Below are 15,507 nucleotides of genomic sequence, written 5' to 3' on the forward strand. Positions count from 1 at the left end.
TTTTTCTGTGTGTGTGTGTGGTTGCGTGTGTGTCCTGTTCAGGGGAAGTTAAGGAGATAATTCATTGTTATGTATTTGGGTCTGTGTTAAAACAAATGTACTTCACATGAAGTGGGCATTAGAATGCATTTATGGTTTCTTATGCTAGGTTAACTGTTGTCCTTTTGTGGGTTTTTTGGTTTGGTTTGGTTTTGGTTTTTTTGAAAGCTGCCTCGTTAGCGCAGTAGGTAGCGCGTCAGTCTCATAATCTGAAGGTCGTGAGTTCGATCCTCACACGGGGCAAAGGCGGGCAAGTTCTTTTGCAAGCTCAGGAGTGCTGCATCCCAACTAGAAGGAAGTGCAGCAGGAGGGCCAGGAGACCTCCTTGGATGGATAAGGAGCTGCTGAGGAAAATTCAAAGGAAAAAAGAGGCTTATAAAAAATGGAAGCAAGGACAGGTGGCCTGGGTAGGGTACAGGGATGTTGTCCGGGAAGCTAGGGACCAGGTTAGGAAGGCTAAGGCCCAGTTAGAATTAAACATAGCCAGGGATGTTAAGGATAACAGGAAGGGATTCTACAGGTATGTAGCAAACAAAAAACAGACTAGGGACAACGTAGGCCCCTGAGGAAGCTTTCGGGAGAACTGGCTACACAGGATTTGGAGAAGGCTGAGGTTCTGAATGACTTCTTTCCTTCAGTCTTCACTGGCAAAGGCTCTGACTGCACCACCCAGTTCTTAGAAAGTAGATGCAGGGGCTGTGAGAATGAAGACCTTGGGCCCACTGTAGGAGAGGATCTGGTTCGTGACCATCTTAAAAATCTGAATGCATACAAGTCCGTGGGACCTGATGGAATCCATCCGCGGGTCCTGAAGGAGCTGGCGAATGAAGTTGCTAAGCCACTGGCCATCGTATTTGAAAAATCATGGCAGTCAGGTGAAGTTCCCGATGACTGGAAAAAGGAAAATATAACCCCCATTTTCAAGAAGGGGAAAATGGAAGACCCGGGGAATTACAGACCAGTCAGTCTCACCTCTGTGCCTGGTAAAATCTTGGAGCACATTCTCCTGGACAACATGCTAAGGCACATGAAGAACAACAAGGTGCTTGGTGACAGCCAGCATGGGTTCACTAGGGGGAAATCCTGCCTGACCAATTTGGTGGCCTTCTGTGATGGGGCTACAGAATTGATGGATAAGGGTAAAGCAGTTGACGTCATCTACCTGGACTTGTGCAAAGCGTTTGACACTGTCCCACACGACATCCTTCTCTCTAAATTGGAGAGACATCAATTTGATGGATGGACCACTCGGTGGATAAAGAACTGGCTGGACGGCCGCACACAAAGAGTCGTGGTCAATGGCTCAATGTCCGGCTGGAGACCGGTAACGAGTGGTGTCCCTCAGGGATCGCTGTTGGGACCGGTCTTGTTTAACATCTTCATCGGTGACATGGACAGTGGGATTGAGTGCGCCCTCAGCAAGTTTGCCGATGACACCAAGCTGTGTGGTCCGGTTGATATGCTGGAGGGAAGGGATGCCATCCAGACGGACCTTGACACACTTGTGAGGTGGGCTGATGCCAACCTTATGAAGTTCAACCATGACAAGTGCAAGGTCCTACACCTGGGTTGGAGCAATCCCAGGCACGGCTACAGACTGGGCAAAGAAGAGATTCAGAGCGGCCCTGCAGAGAAGCACTTGGGGGTGCTGGTCGATGAGAAAATGAACATGAGCCGGCTTCAGTGTGTGCTCGCAGCCCAGAAAGCCAACCATATCCTGGGCTGCATCAAAAGGAGCGTGACCAGCAGGGCGAAGGAGGTGATCCTGCCCCTCTACTCTGCTCTCGTGAGACCTCACCTGGAGTATTGTGTGCAGTTCTGGTGTCCTCAACATAAAAAGGACATGGAACTGCTGGAACAAGTCCAGAGGAGGGCCACGAGGATGATCAGGGGACTGGAGCACCTCCCGTATGAAGACAGGCTGAGGAAGTTGGGGCTGTTCAGCCTGGAGAAGAGAAGGCTGCGTGGGGACCTCATAGCAGCCTTCCAGTATCTGAAGGGGGCCTATAGGGATGCTGGGGAGGGACTCTTCATTAGGGACTGTAGTGACAGGACAAGGGGTAACGGGTTCAAACTTAAACAGGGGAAGTTTAGATTGGATATAAGGAGGAAATTCTTTCCTGTTAGGGTGGTGAGGCACTGGAATGGGTTGCCCAGGGAGGTTGTGAGTGCTCCATCCCTGGCGGTGTTCAAGGCCAGGTTGGATGAAGCCTTGTGTAGGATGGTTTAGTGTGAGGTGTCCCTGTCCATGGCAGGGGGGTTGGAACTTGATGATCTTGAGGTCCTTTCCAACCCTAACCATTCTATGATTCTATGATTCTATTATCCAAGTGCCCTTTATTTCAGATGGTTCTCCTTTCTTGTTTCACTTTTTAATCAACCCTGAATGCAGGGTGAACTAATGTCTTTCCTAGCACTGAAGTATTTAAGGGAAAAGGCTTCTAGTGTGCTCTGCATTATTTATTCAAGTGACAGCATATTTAATTGCTGTGCAAGCAAGTAGATGTTGTCCTTTTGTCAGAAGTGCGTTTTCAAATACAATCTATGCAAACTCATTGGTAGAATAAGTTTAATATTAACCTGATTTACCAAGCCTTGATTAGGTGGCTATTTCTTGTGGCTTACTCTTTTAAATATGGTATTAATTAGTTGGTAGTTTAAAGCTAAACATAGAGATGTTCTTTCTTCAAATACCTGTGCAGTGAAGGAAACACTTGGGTTTGCTGAACTTTTCTCCTATCACAACCATTTAGGTATCAAACATTACTAATAGCTGATTTGTTTTCTAACTGCTATCTTACAAAAGCCGAAACTTGGAACTAGTTCCTGAGTTCCTCTTACCATAGGAAGTAGGTTCTCAGGGAAGGGGAAAATAGGCTAAATGTTGTGATTAATCCTTTAAATAGGCAAACCAACTTGAATTTTGGTCCTTCTGTTTAACATTTCATCATGTAAATGCTGAAGCATAACCCATGTCAATTATAGTGTGTTGTTTGAACAGATGAAACTTAAGTAGCAGAACTGAACTCGACAGCCTTGACAGGCTTCAGTAGCGGTAAATTGCCCACTCCATTGACATAGCGGTAAGTCCAGGGTCATACTGGCAATGCAGTAGGTCAGATTATGTTCTTGGCTTATTTAGGCAGGTTATGCTTTGTGTTTTATTTGCTTCTTATATGTATTTTAATACATCACTGCATAGTTGGAAAGGAAAACCTGACTTTCATAACTGGATCACAAATAGAACATAAATTGGCAGGATTATCCTGTGAAAACAAAAGCAGTCTGAGATGGAGAAGTGGTCTATTCTCATCTGTCTTGCAAGGTATGAGGGTAAAAACGCCTCAAAACTTGTCTCATGTATTGATCAGTGTGCAAGTCTTCTGAAACTGCACTTAATTGCAGATGAGTTGCCTAGTCAGTCATTAAGCCTTCCAGGATTCCATAAAACAACAGAAGAAAAGGCAGGCTCTGTTCAGTAAACCATGATAGCCAAGTGCTTTATTTAGCTTGTGGCAATTTACGGGAAGTGAGTTGGATTTTTTTTTTTTTTTTTGGTCTTCAACAAAATAAAAGCTACTCCCCTCAAAAAATTGGGACTACACAGTTCAAATATGCAGGGTGGCCTAGATTTCAGGTTATTTTGGAATGGTTCTCCTTATGTTCTTTCATTCTGTGTTGATGTGGAGAGAGAAGGTGAAGAAAACAACCAAGTGTTCATCCATCCTTAGGGTTCCTACTCTGAATAAGTAATCTGCTTTACAGGTTGCAGGGAATGTTTCATGCAGTTGGCTGTTTGCTGTCATCATGGTGGGTCTTTGAACAGAAAAATGATCCTTGGTTTATAGAGCTTTTATTACATTTCATAGCTAGGAAATTCTATTTAAAAAAAATTTTGCCAATGCCAAGCTATCTTTATATAGCATCATGAACAAACTGTTTAGTTTTAGTATCCTATATCTATACCTGAGGGTTGCATGTATTTACTTGCATCTTAATTGCAAAATTAATCCAGTTAGGTCTGTTTGTCATGTCACATGGTGCTGCAAGACAGGAAAAATGCCTAATGAGAAACAGGGAAATCATTGATGTTAGCAGGAAGGCAACACATGAGCTGGGACACAACCATGGATTAAGCCCACTTTCATTCAAAGGCTCTGTCTATTAATGAAATGAGTCAGCTGCCTGTGACTTTGTCAGAATTGTTGCAAGCCTATGATAATTTTGTAGGTCTTCCCTTTAGTTCTTTCATAATACTTCATTGCCCACTGTGGTGGCTCAACAGCTGGGCTAATGTAAGAGTACTGTTTTCTGGGATTTTACAGATTGCATGCAAGTTGATTAAAATGGCTAGTGTAACGGTGTTCCCAGTTCTAGGCAGCTGGAAGAGGGGTGAATGGTGCTTCCCTAATAGTCTATTTTAGAGGGGGAAAAGGTAAATCTTTATTCATCTCTTAATGGAAACTGGCTGCTGTACAAGAGACCTAGCTATAGCTCAGGGGTGCCTGGTAGGGGTTTATTACTCCTGCGAAGAACCAAGGTTCATTAGTCTGTACAGCATGCTACGTTAGTACAGCTCTACCACTCTGCTACTCTGGAAGTAGTTCAAATGTCCTTGCAAAATTCAGTTTTTCCTCTCTGTACATAGTCATTGTTGTGGGCAAATATCTTACCAGCTTTATCTTAAGACACCTGAACTTGGCAACTTCTGCAAGTGTGCCTGCATATACTGAGTGTTGAAGCTTCTATTACAGGTGGTAGAGCTGTGTTCAATGCATGCTGTGGAATCTCAATAGCTCTGTGCCTGGTAAAATCTTGGAGCACATTCTCCTGGAAGGCATGCTAAGGCACATGAAAAACAACAAGGTGCTTGGTGACAGCCAGCATGGCTTCACTAAGGGGAAATCCTGCCTGACCAATTTGGTGGCCTTCTATGATGGGGCTACAGAACTGCTGGACAGGGGTAGAGCAGTTGATGTCATCTACCTGGACTTGTGCAAAGCGTTTGACACTGTCCCACACGTCATCCTTCTCTCTAAATTGGAGAGATACCAATTTGATGGATGGACCACTCGGTGGATAAAGAACTGGCTGGATGGCCACACACAAAGAGTCGTGGTCAATGGCTCGATGTCCGGCTGGAGACCGGTAACGAGTGGTGTCCCTCAGGGATCGGTGTTGGGACCGGTCTTGTTTAACATCTTCATCGGTGACATGGACAGTGGGATTGAGTGCACCCTCAGCAAGTTTGCCGATGACACCAAGCTGTGTGGTCCGGTTGATATGCTGGAGGGAAGGGATGCCATCCAGACGGACCTTGACACGCTTGTGAGGTGGGCTGATGCCAGCATTATGAAGTTCAACCATGACAAGTGCAGGGTCCTACACCTGGGTCAGAGCAATCCCAGGCACAGCTACAGGTTGGGCAGCGAAGAGATTCAGAGCGGCCCTGCAGAGAAGGACTTGGGGGTGCTGGTCGATGAGAAAATGAACATGAGCCGGCTTCAGTGTGCGCTCGCAGCCCAGAAAGCCAACCGTATCCTGGGCTGCATCAAAAGGAGCGTGACCAGCAGGTCGAAGGAGGTGATCCTGCCCCTCTACTCTGCTCTTGTGAGACCTCACCTGGAGTATTGTGTGCAGTTCTGGTGTCCTCAACATAAAAAGGACATGGAACTGTTGGAACAAGTCCAGAGGAGGGCCACGAGGATGATCAGGGGACTGGAGCACCTCCTGTATGAAGACAGGCTGAGGAAGTTGGGGCTGTTCAGCCTGGAGAAGAGAAGGCTGCATGGAGACCTCATAGCAGCCTTCCAGTACCTGAAGGGGGCCTGTAGGGATGCTGGGGAGGGACTCTTCATCAGGGACTGTAGTGACAGGAGAAGGGGTAACGGGTTCAAACTTAAACAGGGGAAGTTTAGATTGGATATAAGGAGGAAATTCTTTCCTGTTAGGGTGGTGAGGCCCTGGAATGGGTTGCCCAGGGAGGTTGTGAGTGCTCCACCCCTGGCGGTGTTCAAGGCCAGGTTGGATGAAGCCTTGTGTAGGATGGTTTAGTGTGAGATGTCCCTGCCCATGGCAGGGGGGTTGGAACTAGATGATCTTGAGGTCCTTTCCAACCCTAACTATTCTATGATTCTATTCAGCCTACTCCATACCTACATTAAACTCCACTGAGTGTAATAGAAGCTTAGTCACCTGGTCCACATATAGGCAGCTCCATTTAGGTGTTGTCTGGAGGCAAACCTAACCATCCTTTCCAATGTCTTCAAGGATACAGTAGTCCTACAGTTTTCATCTGCCACTTCTGCATGATGACTGCTTTTAGGATGTTTAAATCCAGCATTGCCCCACATGTAGCTGTAAATAGCCTTATCCTAAGGGCCTGTCCTTGCCCTTTAGCCCTTTAGGTATATGGAAGTGCATCTCAAAGTTCAGTGTAGTCTTTTGTGTTGTCCTACACAGGTAGTGTGTAGGATATGGCTGTCACGAGCTATGAAATGTTGCTATTGCCCAAAGGACTCTCTTTATTTTGCCTTTTACAGAGCCCTGCCAGTGTTGTTGACTGAGCAATGTGTGGTTTCCTTGACATAACCTCTGAGATCTGCACTTGCAATGGTGTTCAGGATTCCTTCTAGCTTAACTGAGTAGGAATCCTAAGCGCACAACACAGCTAATCAGAGGAACTGATCTTTATTAACTGCCAAGCTCAATTGTAAGAATAGGTCTATAGGAAAGGTGATCCAGGTCTTTATAAAAATTCCTAAATTGGGAGGCAAATACTTTTTATCAAAACAGTCCAGCTTGTAAAGGGCTGAAATACTAATAAAGGAAAAAAATCAACCCTACCATACCTGGTAGTTGATAGTACAAAAGGGAGATGAGTTGTCTTCTAGCAGGCAGCTTGGAGCACTGTAATATAGCATTGGAAGTCAGACCTCTGCCAAACTGTCAGTGAATGCATAGAAATGCATACTGAGGTGCCATTCACTGCTTAGCAAACACTGATGAGAAAGAGTGAGACACTGTCTAGATCGATGTCAGAAAGATAAATAAGCATAAAATAAAATTTGTAGGTGTTTAACAGATACTTGACAGTCTTTAGATTAATTTTTGTGGTTGTTTGGGATTTTTTTGGTGGTGGTGGTTTGTTTGTTTGTTACATATTTGGGTCACGTTTGTATAATATCACAGGAAATCACCTTCAAGCAGGTGAAAAGAATCTATAAAATCTACCACAGAAGGTTGCTGACTACCCCTGGGACTTTGCCAAAAATATGTAAGGAACTATTGTGAAAATCCAACAGACAGAAAAGTACAAGGATGAGAGAAAGTCATACAAGATAATAATATAAATAACCAAAACCCTCCAGGTTGGTAGCTGCTGTTCAAGCTGGTACTACTGTGTAAAGCCACTGTAGCAAATACAGTTTTCTGAATTAAGATTGCCTGAGGTATGACAAGGGTCCAGACATTTGGGCTGTATCATTACTGAATTTGGTATAAGACAGCTTGGACAATTTTGAGGCCTGCTGCATTTGCTAACCTGTATTAAAATAGAAATATCGGAGTGCTACAGGCCCCATTTCTCAATGCAGCAGCTCACAGGAGCCTTTGAAGCACGTCACAGCAGTGAGATTACAAGCTCTGTTCTTAAGTCATAGAATGATGAAAGTCCCTTTGACTGCAGGAAGGGTGCTTAGAAGCTCTCAGTGCAGCAGCCAACTCTTAAAATATAACAAGCTGCTTAGCTAATGATGAGACAGAAAAAGCCCATAACTGAAATAGCAGTGAGTAGTTAGGAGACAGGTTCAGAAAAGCAACAGTATGTGGAGTTTTTCACAATAGTACACGGAAAAACTGAATGTGAATCCTAAAAAAAAAAATAATTAAAAATCAGGGTAAAGTAGGAAAATGTAAGGGGAGAAAAATCATGGCATAAATGTCTTTAATGTTGAAATTGTACACATGAAAGGAAGATTGCCTGTATGTAAAAACTTGTGCAGAAGGCAGCACACTAGATTGTAATGATGTCAGCTATTAAGGGAAAGATTTTTGTATCAGTTACGGTTGGTGCTGCTGAGCAGGGTCCTGCTTAGAGAAAACCAAAACAACAGCAGAGGCTGTATGTGAGGTCAGTAATGGTTGAAGGCCTAAGCTGAACACCACAAATACACAGGTTCGGGGAATTTAAATAAAAACAAGGACTCCGCATGTTACAAAACACTATTTTCCTGATTTTCACACTGCCATGGCATCTTAGTGCAGAAGACAGAAAGGAAGCTGGGAGTCAGGATGGAAAAAGGATCAGAAGGACTAAGGAGAGGAAATAAAAATCCAGGCTGAGGAGCATCCATTGAAGAGAAGGAAGAATAGACATGCACACAAGTTCACTTAACTGCTTTAATGCATTGTCAAGAGTAACACAGTAATCGTATCGTGTCTTCATCTTTGTGTTACAGCCTGGTGAAGGTTATTTTTCCTTATTCCCTCTGTCACTTCATTTTCTATCAAAATCTTCTAATTTGAAGGATATATGTATGATTTTTTTATACACTTTTTTGGGCCCTAAGGCTGATGGTGGTAGACCATGAGAAGTTATGTTTGGCTTACAGTGTAGCTAAAGCAACTCTATGCTGGCACTCTCACAGTTGTTAAAATGTGAAAACGGAAGTTTTGCTCTCATGCGTTCCACCAGTTGCTGCCCAAGTGAGTACTAATCATGTGGCATTCCCCTGTTCAACAAGTTTTTCTAGTTCTCCATACCTCCGGAGAATGCTGCTATCCTGAAGACAGAGTACGTTTTGTCTGTCTTAAATTGCCCTCGCCCACAAGAACATGCTGCAAGCATCCACATGGGTGTTCACGTGCATTCCTTAAACCAAATGTCTTCAGGGCACTTTGAGATCCTGGCAGTCCATCAGAGACAACTGGATCAACGACTACCAAGAGGGGAGTAAATAATCAGATGATGGAGTTGTTTGCAAACGTGGGAGCATCACGTGATGCCTGGCAGCTACAGCTTCCTAGGCAAAGAACTAACATTTCTATCGGAAGTTGGCTTTCAGGGGTATTTAAGTTCAAAAATACTTCTTCTGAGAGAAATTTAGTTCCCAAAATATTCCATTGCCGGGGGTGGTAGGACAGTGAATAAGTCTTTATTTATGATGTGATTGCTTGGACAGAACCTGCCAGGAACCTAAGTCCAACATACACTTGGACTTTGCAGTAGTGAATTGGTCACTTACTGACTGCACTAAGCAAAATGACATTCAGGAATATTAGATTAGCAGGGACATTAATACATCCAGATCTGACAGCAAAGCAGGACAGGAATGCAAAACTAAAAGATAATAAGAAACTTGACTCAGATCTTGGGCGTAATAATGTAATGGGCAATCCTATATCTACTGCGATAATGAAAACATCATTGGTCTGGGTGAAAGTTTGTAAAATGTGAAGTAAAACATCCAGTTTTACAGCTTAAAAAAACCCCAAAACTATCAGCAACAAAATCTTTTCCATCGTAAGTTCAAAGTTTTCTTTGAAGAGTAGAGTAAAAATTAAAAAGCTAGTGATTTATAATAAAGGACAGAGAATGTTTGATCAAATCGATACTAGTTTTGATCTACTCCTGGTTAGACCTACCTAAGATGCAGGTCTCTGTAGATGTGTTTGTAGGAGGAAACTAAGCAGCCTAAGTAACAATGGCTGCAGAAGGCATCTTGGATTTGAAACATATTAATTTTCATATGTTAAATTCTATTTGCAGGCATTCACCCAAATGAATGTTCTGAATTACTTTTCAGAGAAGCAGTGAAAAGGAGCAATAGTACACGTTCTTTAGTTACAAGGTTATGGGGGGGTTGTTAAAATTTCAAACTAAACCAGTATTTTGTCACTTAAGAAGTTGAATAAACATTCTGTATCTGTGAACTCCTTCCAAACAGTTTACATCAGCTCTTTGCTGTTCCTTCCTGCATGATCTGTAATTAGTCACCAGTTAAAAAAGAGGGTCAGAATAAGGAGGAAATCACGGTTTTAAATTCTCTTAAGTTAAACAATTAAAAAACCGGGCTGTGCAGCGCTTAAATGTGAGGCAAGTTCTGGGAGAATTTCATCATGCCCCTTTTCACGGAATCACAGATTCTGCTGGGCTTGGCAGGGACCTCTGGAGATCACCTGGTGCAACCGTCCTGCTCAGCCCCCGACAGTTACAAGAAATTGCTGTTGCAGTTAAACCAACTGAAACAACTTCAGGCAGGTCAAGAGAAGTTTGGATAGAGCAAGCCTGACAAAGCCTCAGTCCTGAGCCCTTGCAGACTTGATACAGAGCTTATGGCCTGTTACTGGCCATGGCTATGCAGTATTACAGGACTGTGTGGTTACAAATCCATGCTGGTTGCTGCTGCTCTGCTTCAGATGTTTGAAGGTGGTTTCCAGGAATACTTCCTCCATCACCTTCCTTGAGTGTAAGTGTGGGGTCCAGCACAGTGCTTCTCCTCTTTGGCTTTCTGATCAGGTTCATAGAATAGTTAGGGTTGGAAAGGACCTTAAGATCATCCAGTTCCAACCCCCCTGCCATGGGCAGGGACACCTCACACTAAACCATGTCACCCAAGGCTCTGTCCAGCCTGGCCTTGAACACTGCCAGGGATGGAGCACTCACAACTTCCCTGGGCAACCCATTCCAGTGCCTCACCACCCTTACAGTAAAGAACTTCTTTCTTACATCCAGTCTAAACTTCCCCTGTTTAAGTTTTAACCTGTTACCCCTCGTCCTATCACTACAGTCCCTAGCACTACAGTTCCCTTCATCAGGAAGTTATCAATGCACTCCAGTAACCCTCAGACTTCTGTGCCCTTCTGGGTTGACCTACCAGCTGATAACATGGCGGGGCAGGGTTTTGTTGTAATGTAAGATTCCAGCATTTAATCAACTTTATTAAAACAATCTTGGCTCTTGTGAAGATACTTATTTCTGAATAATGCAGAGAGCAATAAAGACTGTAGTCATGAGATTATTTTTTTTTTTCTCCCTGAACTTGTAATCAACAGCTCAGGTAATTTTATTTTGCAGAGGGAGCAGCAAATTAAGAAAATAGAAAAGCAATCAGGATAGCAACAGACCGATAAAAAGAGAGAAACCATTTACCATACTCTGACTTATGGTCCTTGAAGGAGAAACTGCTGCTTTTAAAGAAAATGAGTGAGTTGAGAATTGAACTAACACCCGTTTACATGAGAGAAATCTTGAATGAAATTCCAGCTCAAGTGAATTCAAGGGGGATTTTTGCTGAATATCATGAGGCATCTGGCAGCATTTTACTCCTCTTTGACAGATACGGATTTTGTTCTTTATTCTGCCAGGCACAACTGGGTAATTAGAGGCAAGTTGCCCAAAATCATGTTTTGAAACACGACCACTTGCTTTGCAAACCTCAGGCTTTGCGTTACTATTTCAAAGCATACAGGCTCAGAGCGCACATGAGCTCTCTGAAAGCTCAGCCCATCCGAAAATCATGCAAGAGAAGTCACAACCAAAAGAGCACTTTGCACGCTTGCCTTTCTTTCTTGATGTGTCAGTTCTGCTCTTCTACAGATTTTTATAGCCATGAAATAGCAACGAGCCATAAAAGAGTAAATGAGGCTATTTACAAAGCCAAGTTAAACAGAGCTGTGTGGGTTATTCGGAAATTAGCACAGTAAATTAAAAATCCAGACTGCTGTTACAGCTTCATAGAGTAACTTTCATCCAGTAGTCCTCAGGGAACCAATTTCACTTAATCACACCTTCCTGTCTGGGCAAAATGTGTTTGGCATCATAACTAACTGAGTTACGAAAAAGCCAAACCAGGTTACAATAACACAGTGATGGGCCTGCCTGATTAGTTAGGTGCTCTTTTTTGTTTATATAGACTCTTGTAGGCAGTTGGTCTTTGATGTTGCTTCCCTCTGGGTTAGTTTCCAGTCACAAAACATCTGTTCTTTAAGTAATTGGGAGAACTTGGGATAATGTAATTAAGCAAACATCCCCTTGCTGGTGAGTCTTCTTCCTGATGGGAGTTTAGCTGAAAGAAGCAGTTTCTCGATCAAGCACTGATTATTCACCGATCTGTTTATCCTGGGGGCGGGCTGACCAGGCACTGCACGCTTGTTTTCTTAATGAATTATTTGTAAATTGGGCTCCTCCTTGTGGGTGATGTTTGTAGCACATCCCTGGGCAAACGCGGGCTGACCTGTGCAGGCTGCCTGGCTTTAGAAACAGCAAATCGTTAACGAGTAACACGCAAAAAGCATTTCAGTCATATTCCAGCACCCGCTTCACGACCGGGGTTCATGTGCAAGCTCAAGAGGCAGTTGGTTATGTGCTCTGCAGGTGGTTTTGCAAAGAGCCAGACCAAGGCGTGTAAAGGGAGATGCCTTCCTGAGGAGAGTTCATTCCCTTTATTCCTTTTATTCCCAGCTGTGGTGTTAGAAAATGAGCAGCAGCTTAAGTTGCAGTGGCTGTAAGGTGCAATAAGGTCTCCCTGGAATTAATTTTACATTCGCTGGAAATGCTGTTCCTAACAGCAGCAGGCTTGGCAACAGCAAGAACCCCAAGAGCAATCACTTCTTTGTGTCCCCAGTCAATGTGAAACAGCGGTGACCCAATGTGCCCACAGTTTTATTTCATGGTGATTTTTCAGTTAAATATTCTTTTCAGTAAAGCTGAAGCAATGTGCTTGTTTTCAGCCCTTAACGTGTCATGTCTGAATGTTATGCTGGAATGAAGAATCCTGCTGAAGTGGAAATTGTCCATTCAAGTCTGAAAAATTCAGACCTTACTAGAGTTGTATCGATCTCTCTTATATGCAGTTTAACTCTGATGTTCTGTCTTCTTGTATTTATTTCCAATTACAAAACATTTGTTCTCTACCTAATTATGAACAGTCAAAATAAAATTAGGGCCACCTGAAATAAACCGAAGCAAAATCATATCTCTATCATCTTTATTCTCCTGTCCCTTTCCCCATCCTGTAGCTTCACCCTCCTGAGTCATGAAGTACCACCTGAGCCTCGGAGCAACCAAAGAAGTCCCCAGGCCATAAAGTTTAATTTTCCATGGGGATTTAACTGAGTATGTTCTTGGAACATGATGGTGATCACAGTGCTGCTGTGATTTTCCTAATAAAAATAGCTAAACTTGGTTTTTCACTTAGCTTAGAGTTATAGCAACAGTGGAAATATGCAATGAAAATAATGATTAAAAATCAATCTAAGTAAGTGATCTGACCGATACATTATCTACTATGCATGAGTCCAGAAAAAAACCTGCACAGATATGGGGAGCTTTTTCTGTGCAAATCTTTCAGTAAATAAGCCAATTTGTTTGCTCTTTTTAATGAGAGAAGAGGATATTCAACAGTTGTGAAAGGAAATAAGAGTAAGAATTATGAAAGAAAGGTTTTCTCATCATCAACCTATTGATTGTCTTGTCAAGAGGGAATGAATCAGTTATTGTCTTTGTGTCATTGTCACAGATAGTGAGGGCATAAACAGCTTTAGTACTTGCAGGATTTTATAAGTACATTTGGAAACCAGAATGACTTGCATAGCATTAAGATAAAAGCTATTTTGAATGCACTAAGCTGTAAGTTGTTTGGTTTTTTGATTGCAAGCTATGGGTTTCTTGTACCTTTCTCAAAAAAAAATAATATGTTGGCTGTGGAGATGCTATAGAAGACAGAGAATGCTGGAATATAGGAAGCATGGTGTAGTAAATATAGAAACATGATGTATGGATTTATTAGCAGTCAATCTAAACAAGCCTTTCCTGCAGAACCTTATGTCACTGTACTGCAACTGATGCAAATTTCTCTTCCTGAAAGACTGGCAGGAAGACACCTTTTAAAATTGAAAATGCGTAAAGTTCCTTGAAGGAAGAATAAACCAGTCTGACCAGTTTGAAAAGAACCAACAAGATAAACATTTGGAAATTATGTTATTGACAGATCTAATTTAGGAGAGAAATACTGATATCTGAATGGATAAGCATGAAATGGTGACCTGCCTGCCCATCTCTCCATGTTGAGGATGATCAGTTTGTGGCAAGACGTGTAGAGGTGTTCTTTTATTTTGAATTTTGTCTCCTTGATTAGTCCTGTTTTATGAGCCCTCAATCCTGACGTTCATGGGACGTTAAAAAAATCAATCATTGTTCTGAAAATAATAGAATTACTGGCATTGAACAAGTCCCCAGGGATGTGATAAAGTCCCCATCACTGGAGGTTTTAAAGACGTGAATGGACAGGGTGGTAACTAATCTCATCTATGCTCCCTTTCCTCTGAAAGGCTGGAGCTGATGATCTTCTGAGGTCCCTTCCAGTCAGAGCCGTTCAGGCAAGTGGCACAGTCTGTAACCCAGATGTCAGCCTAGAAAGAAATACGGCTCCCCTGCAATAGCGGATGACTTTGGAAAGGGAACCTACTGAGATGGTTATAGCTGGGAAGGAGATGGATTTGATGGGGGGACTGTTCAGTGCATGAGGTCACATCCAGAGGGTAGTAGTCAAAAGCTCAGTGTCCAGATGGAGATCTGTGGTGTCCTTCAGGGATCTGTACTGGGACCAGTACTGTTTAATATCTTCATCAGTGATGTAGACAGTTGGATCAAGTGCACCTTTCATGGGTTTGCAGATGACACCAGTCTAAGTGATGCGATTGACTTGCCTGAGGGAAGGGATACCATCCAGAGAGACCTGGACAAGCTCAAGAAGTGGCCCATATGAACCTTGAAGGTTTAACAAGGCCAGATGCAGAGGCAGTCCCCAGTATCAGTACAGGCTGGGGGATAAAGGGATTGAGAGCAGCCCTGCAGGGAAGGATTTGGGGGTTCTTTAATCCACTTGGTGGAAGAAAAACTGCACATCAGCTGGAATGTACAATCTCAGCTCAGAAAACCAACCACATCCTGGGCTGCATCCAAAGGAGCATGGCCAGCAGGTCAAGGAATGTGATTCTCCCCCTCTGCTTGCTCTAGTAAGAATCCACCTGGAGTACTGTGTCCAGATCTGGAGACCTCAGTACAGGAAAGAGCTGGTCTTGGAGCAGGTCCAAAGGAGGGACACAAAAGTGATCAGAGGGATGGAGCACCTCTACTATGAGGAAAGGCTGAGGGAGTTGGGCAGCCCCTGTAAACAAACCAGTGTGATTTGCAGCATTGATTTTTACAGCTGTGAGATGCAAAGCGGTGAAGGAACTGCAGTTCATCTGCCTGGGTACCGTATTTCCTACCAGATGCAGGTTCCAGTAAGGGGTATCACGGGATGCTACAGACTTTGGAATTCTTGTTATTCAAAACAGTACATCCAAGGCATGAATTTGGCTGTAGTGCAGCCCAAAAAGATCTGGGGTAATCCGAAGTTACCACTGTCTCGTGACATGGATTTAGGTCCTTCCTGTCCCTTTTAAATGATGCTGAGCAACCTG

At 43.3% G+C, this 15,507-nt stretch overlaps 1 non-coding gene across 1 annotated transcript; it reads left to right on the plus strand.

The window, feature by feature from the left end:
* The first annotated feature begins 209 nt into the window (after positions 1-209).
* Positions 210-282, plus strand: TRNAM-CAU (transfer RNA methionine (anticodon CAU)). Its single transcript has one exon. It is a non-coding gene; the product is annotated as a tRNA-Met (tRNA).
* The last annotated feature ends 15,225 nt before the right edge of the window (positions 283-15,507 follow it).

This window comes from Lathamus discolor, chromosome 2 (genome assembly GCF_037157495.1).
Source record: "Lathamus discolor isolate bLatDis1 chromosome 2, bLatDis1.hap1, whole genome shotgun sequence".
Taxonomy (NCBI): Eukaryota; Metazoa; Chordata; class Aves; order Psittaciformes; family Psittacidae; genus Lathamus; species Lathamus discolor.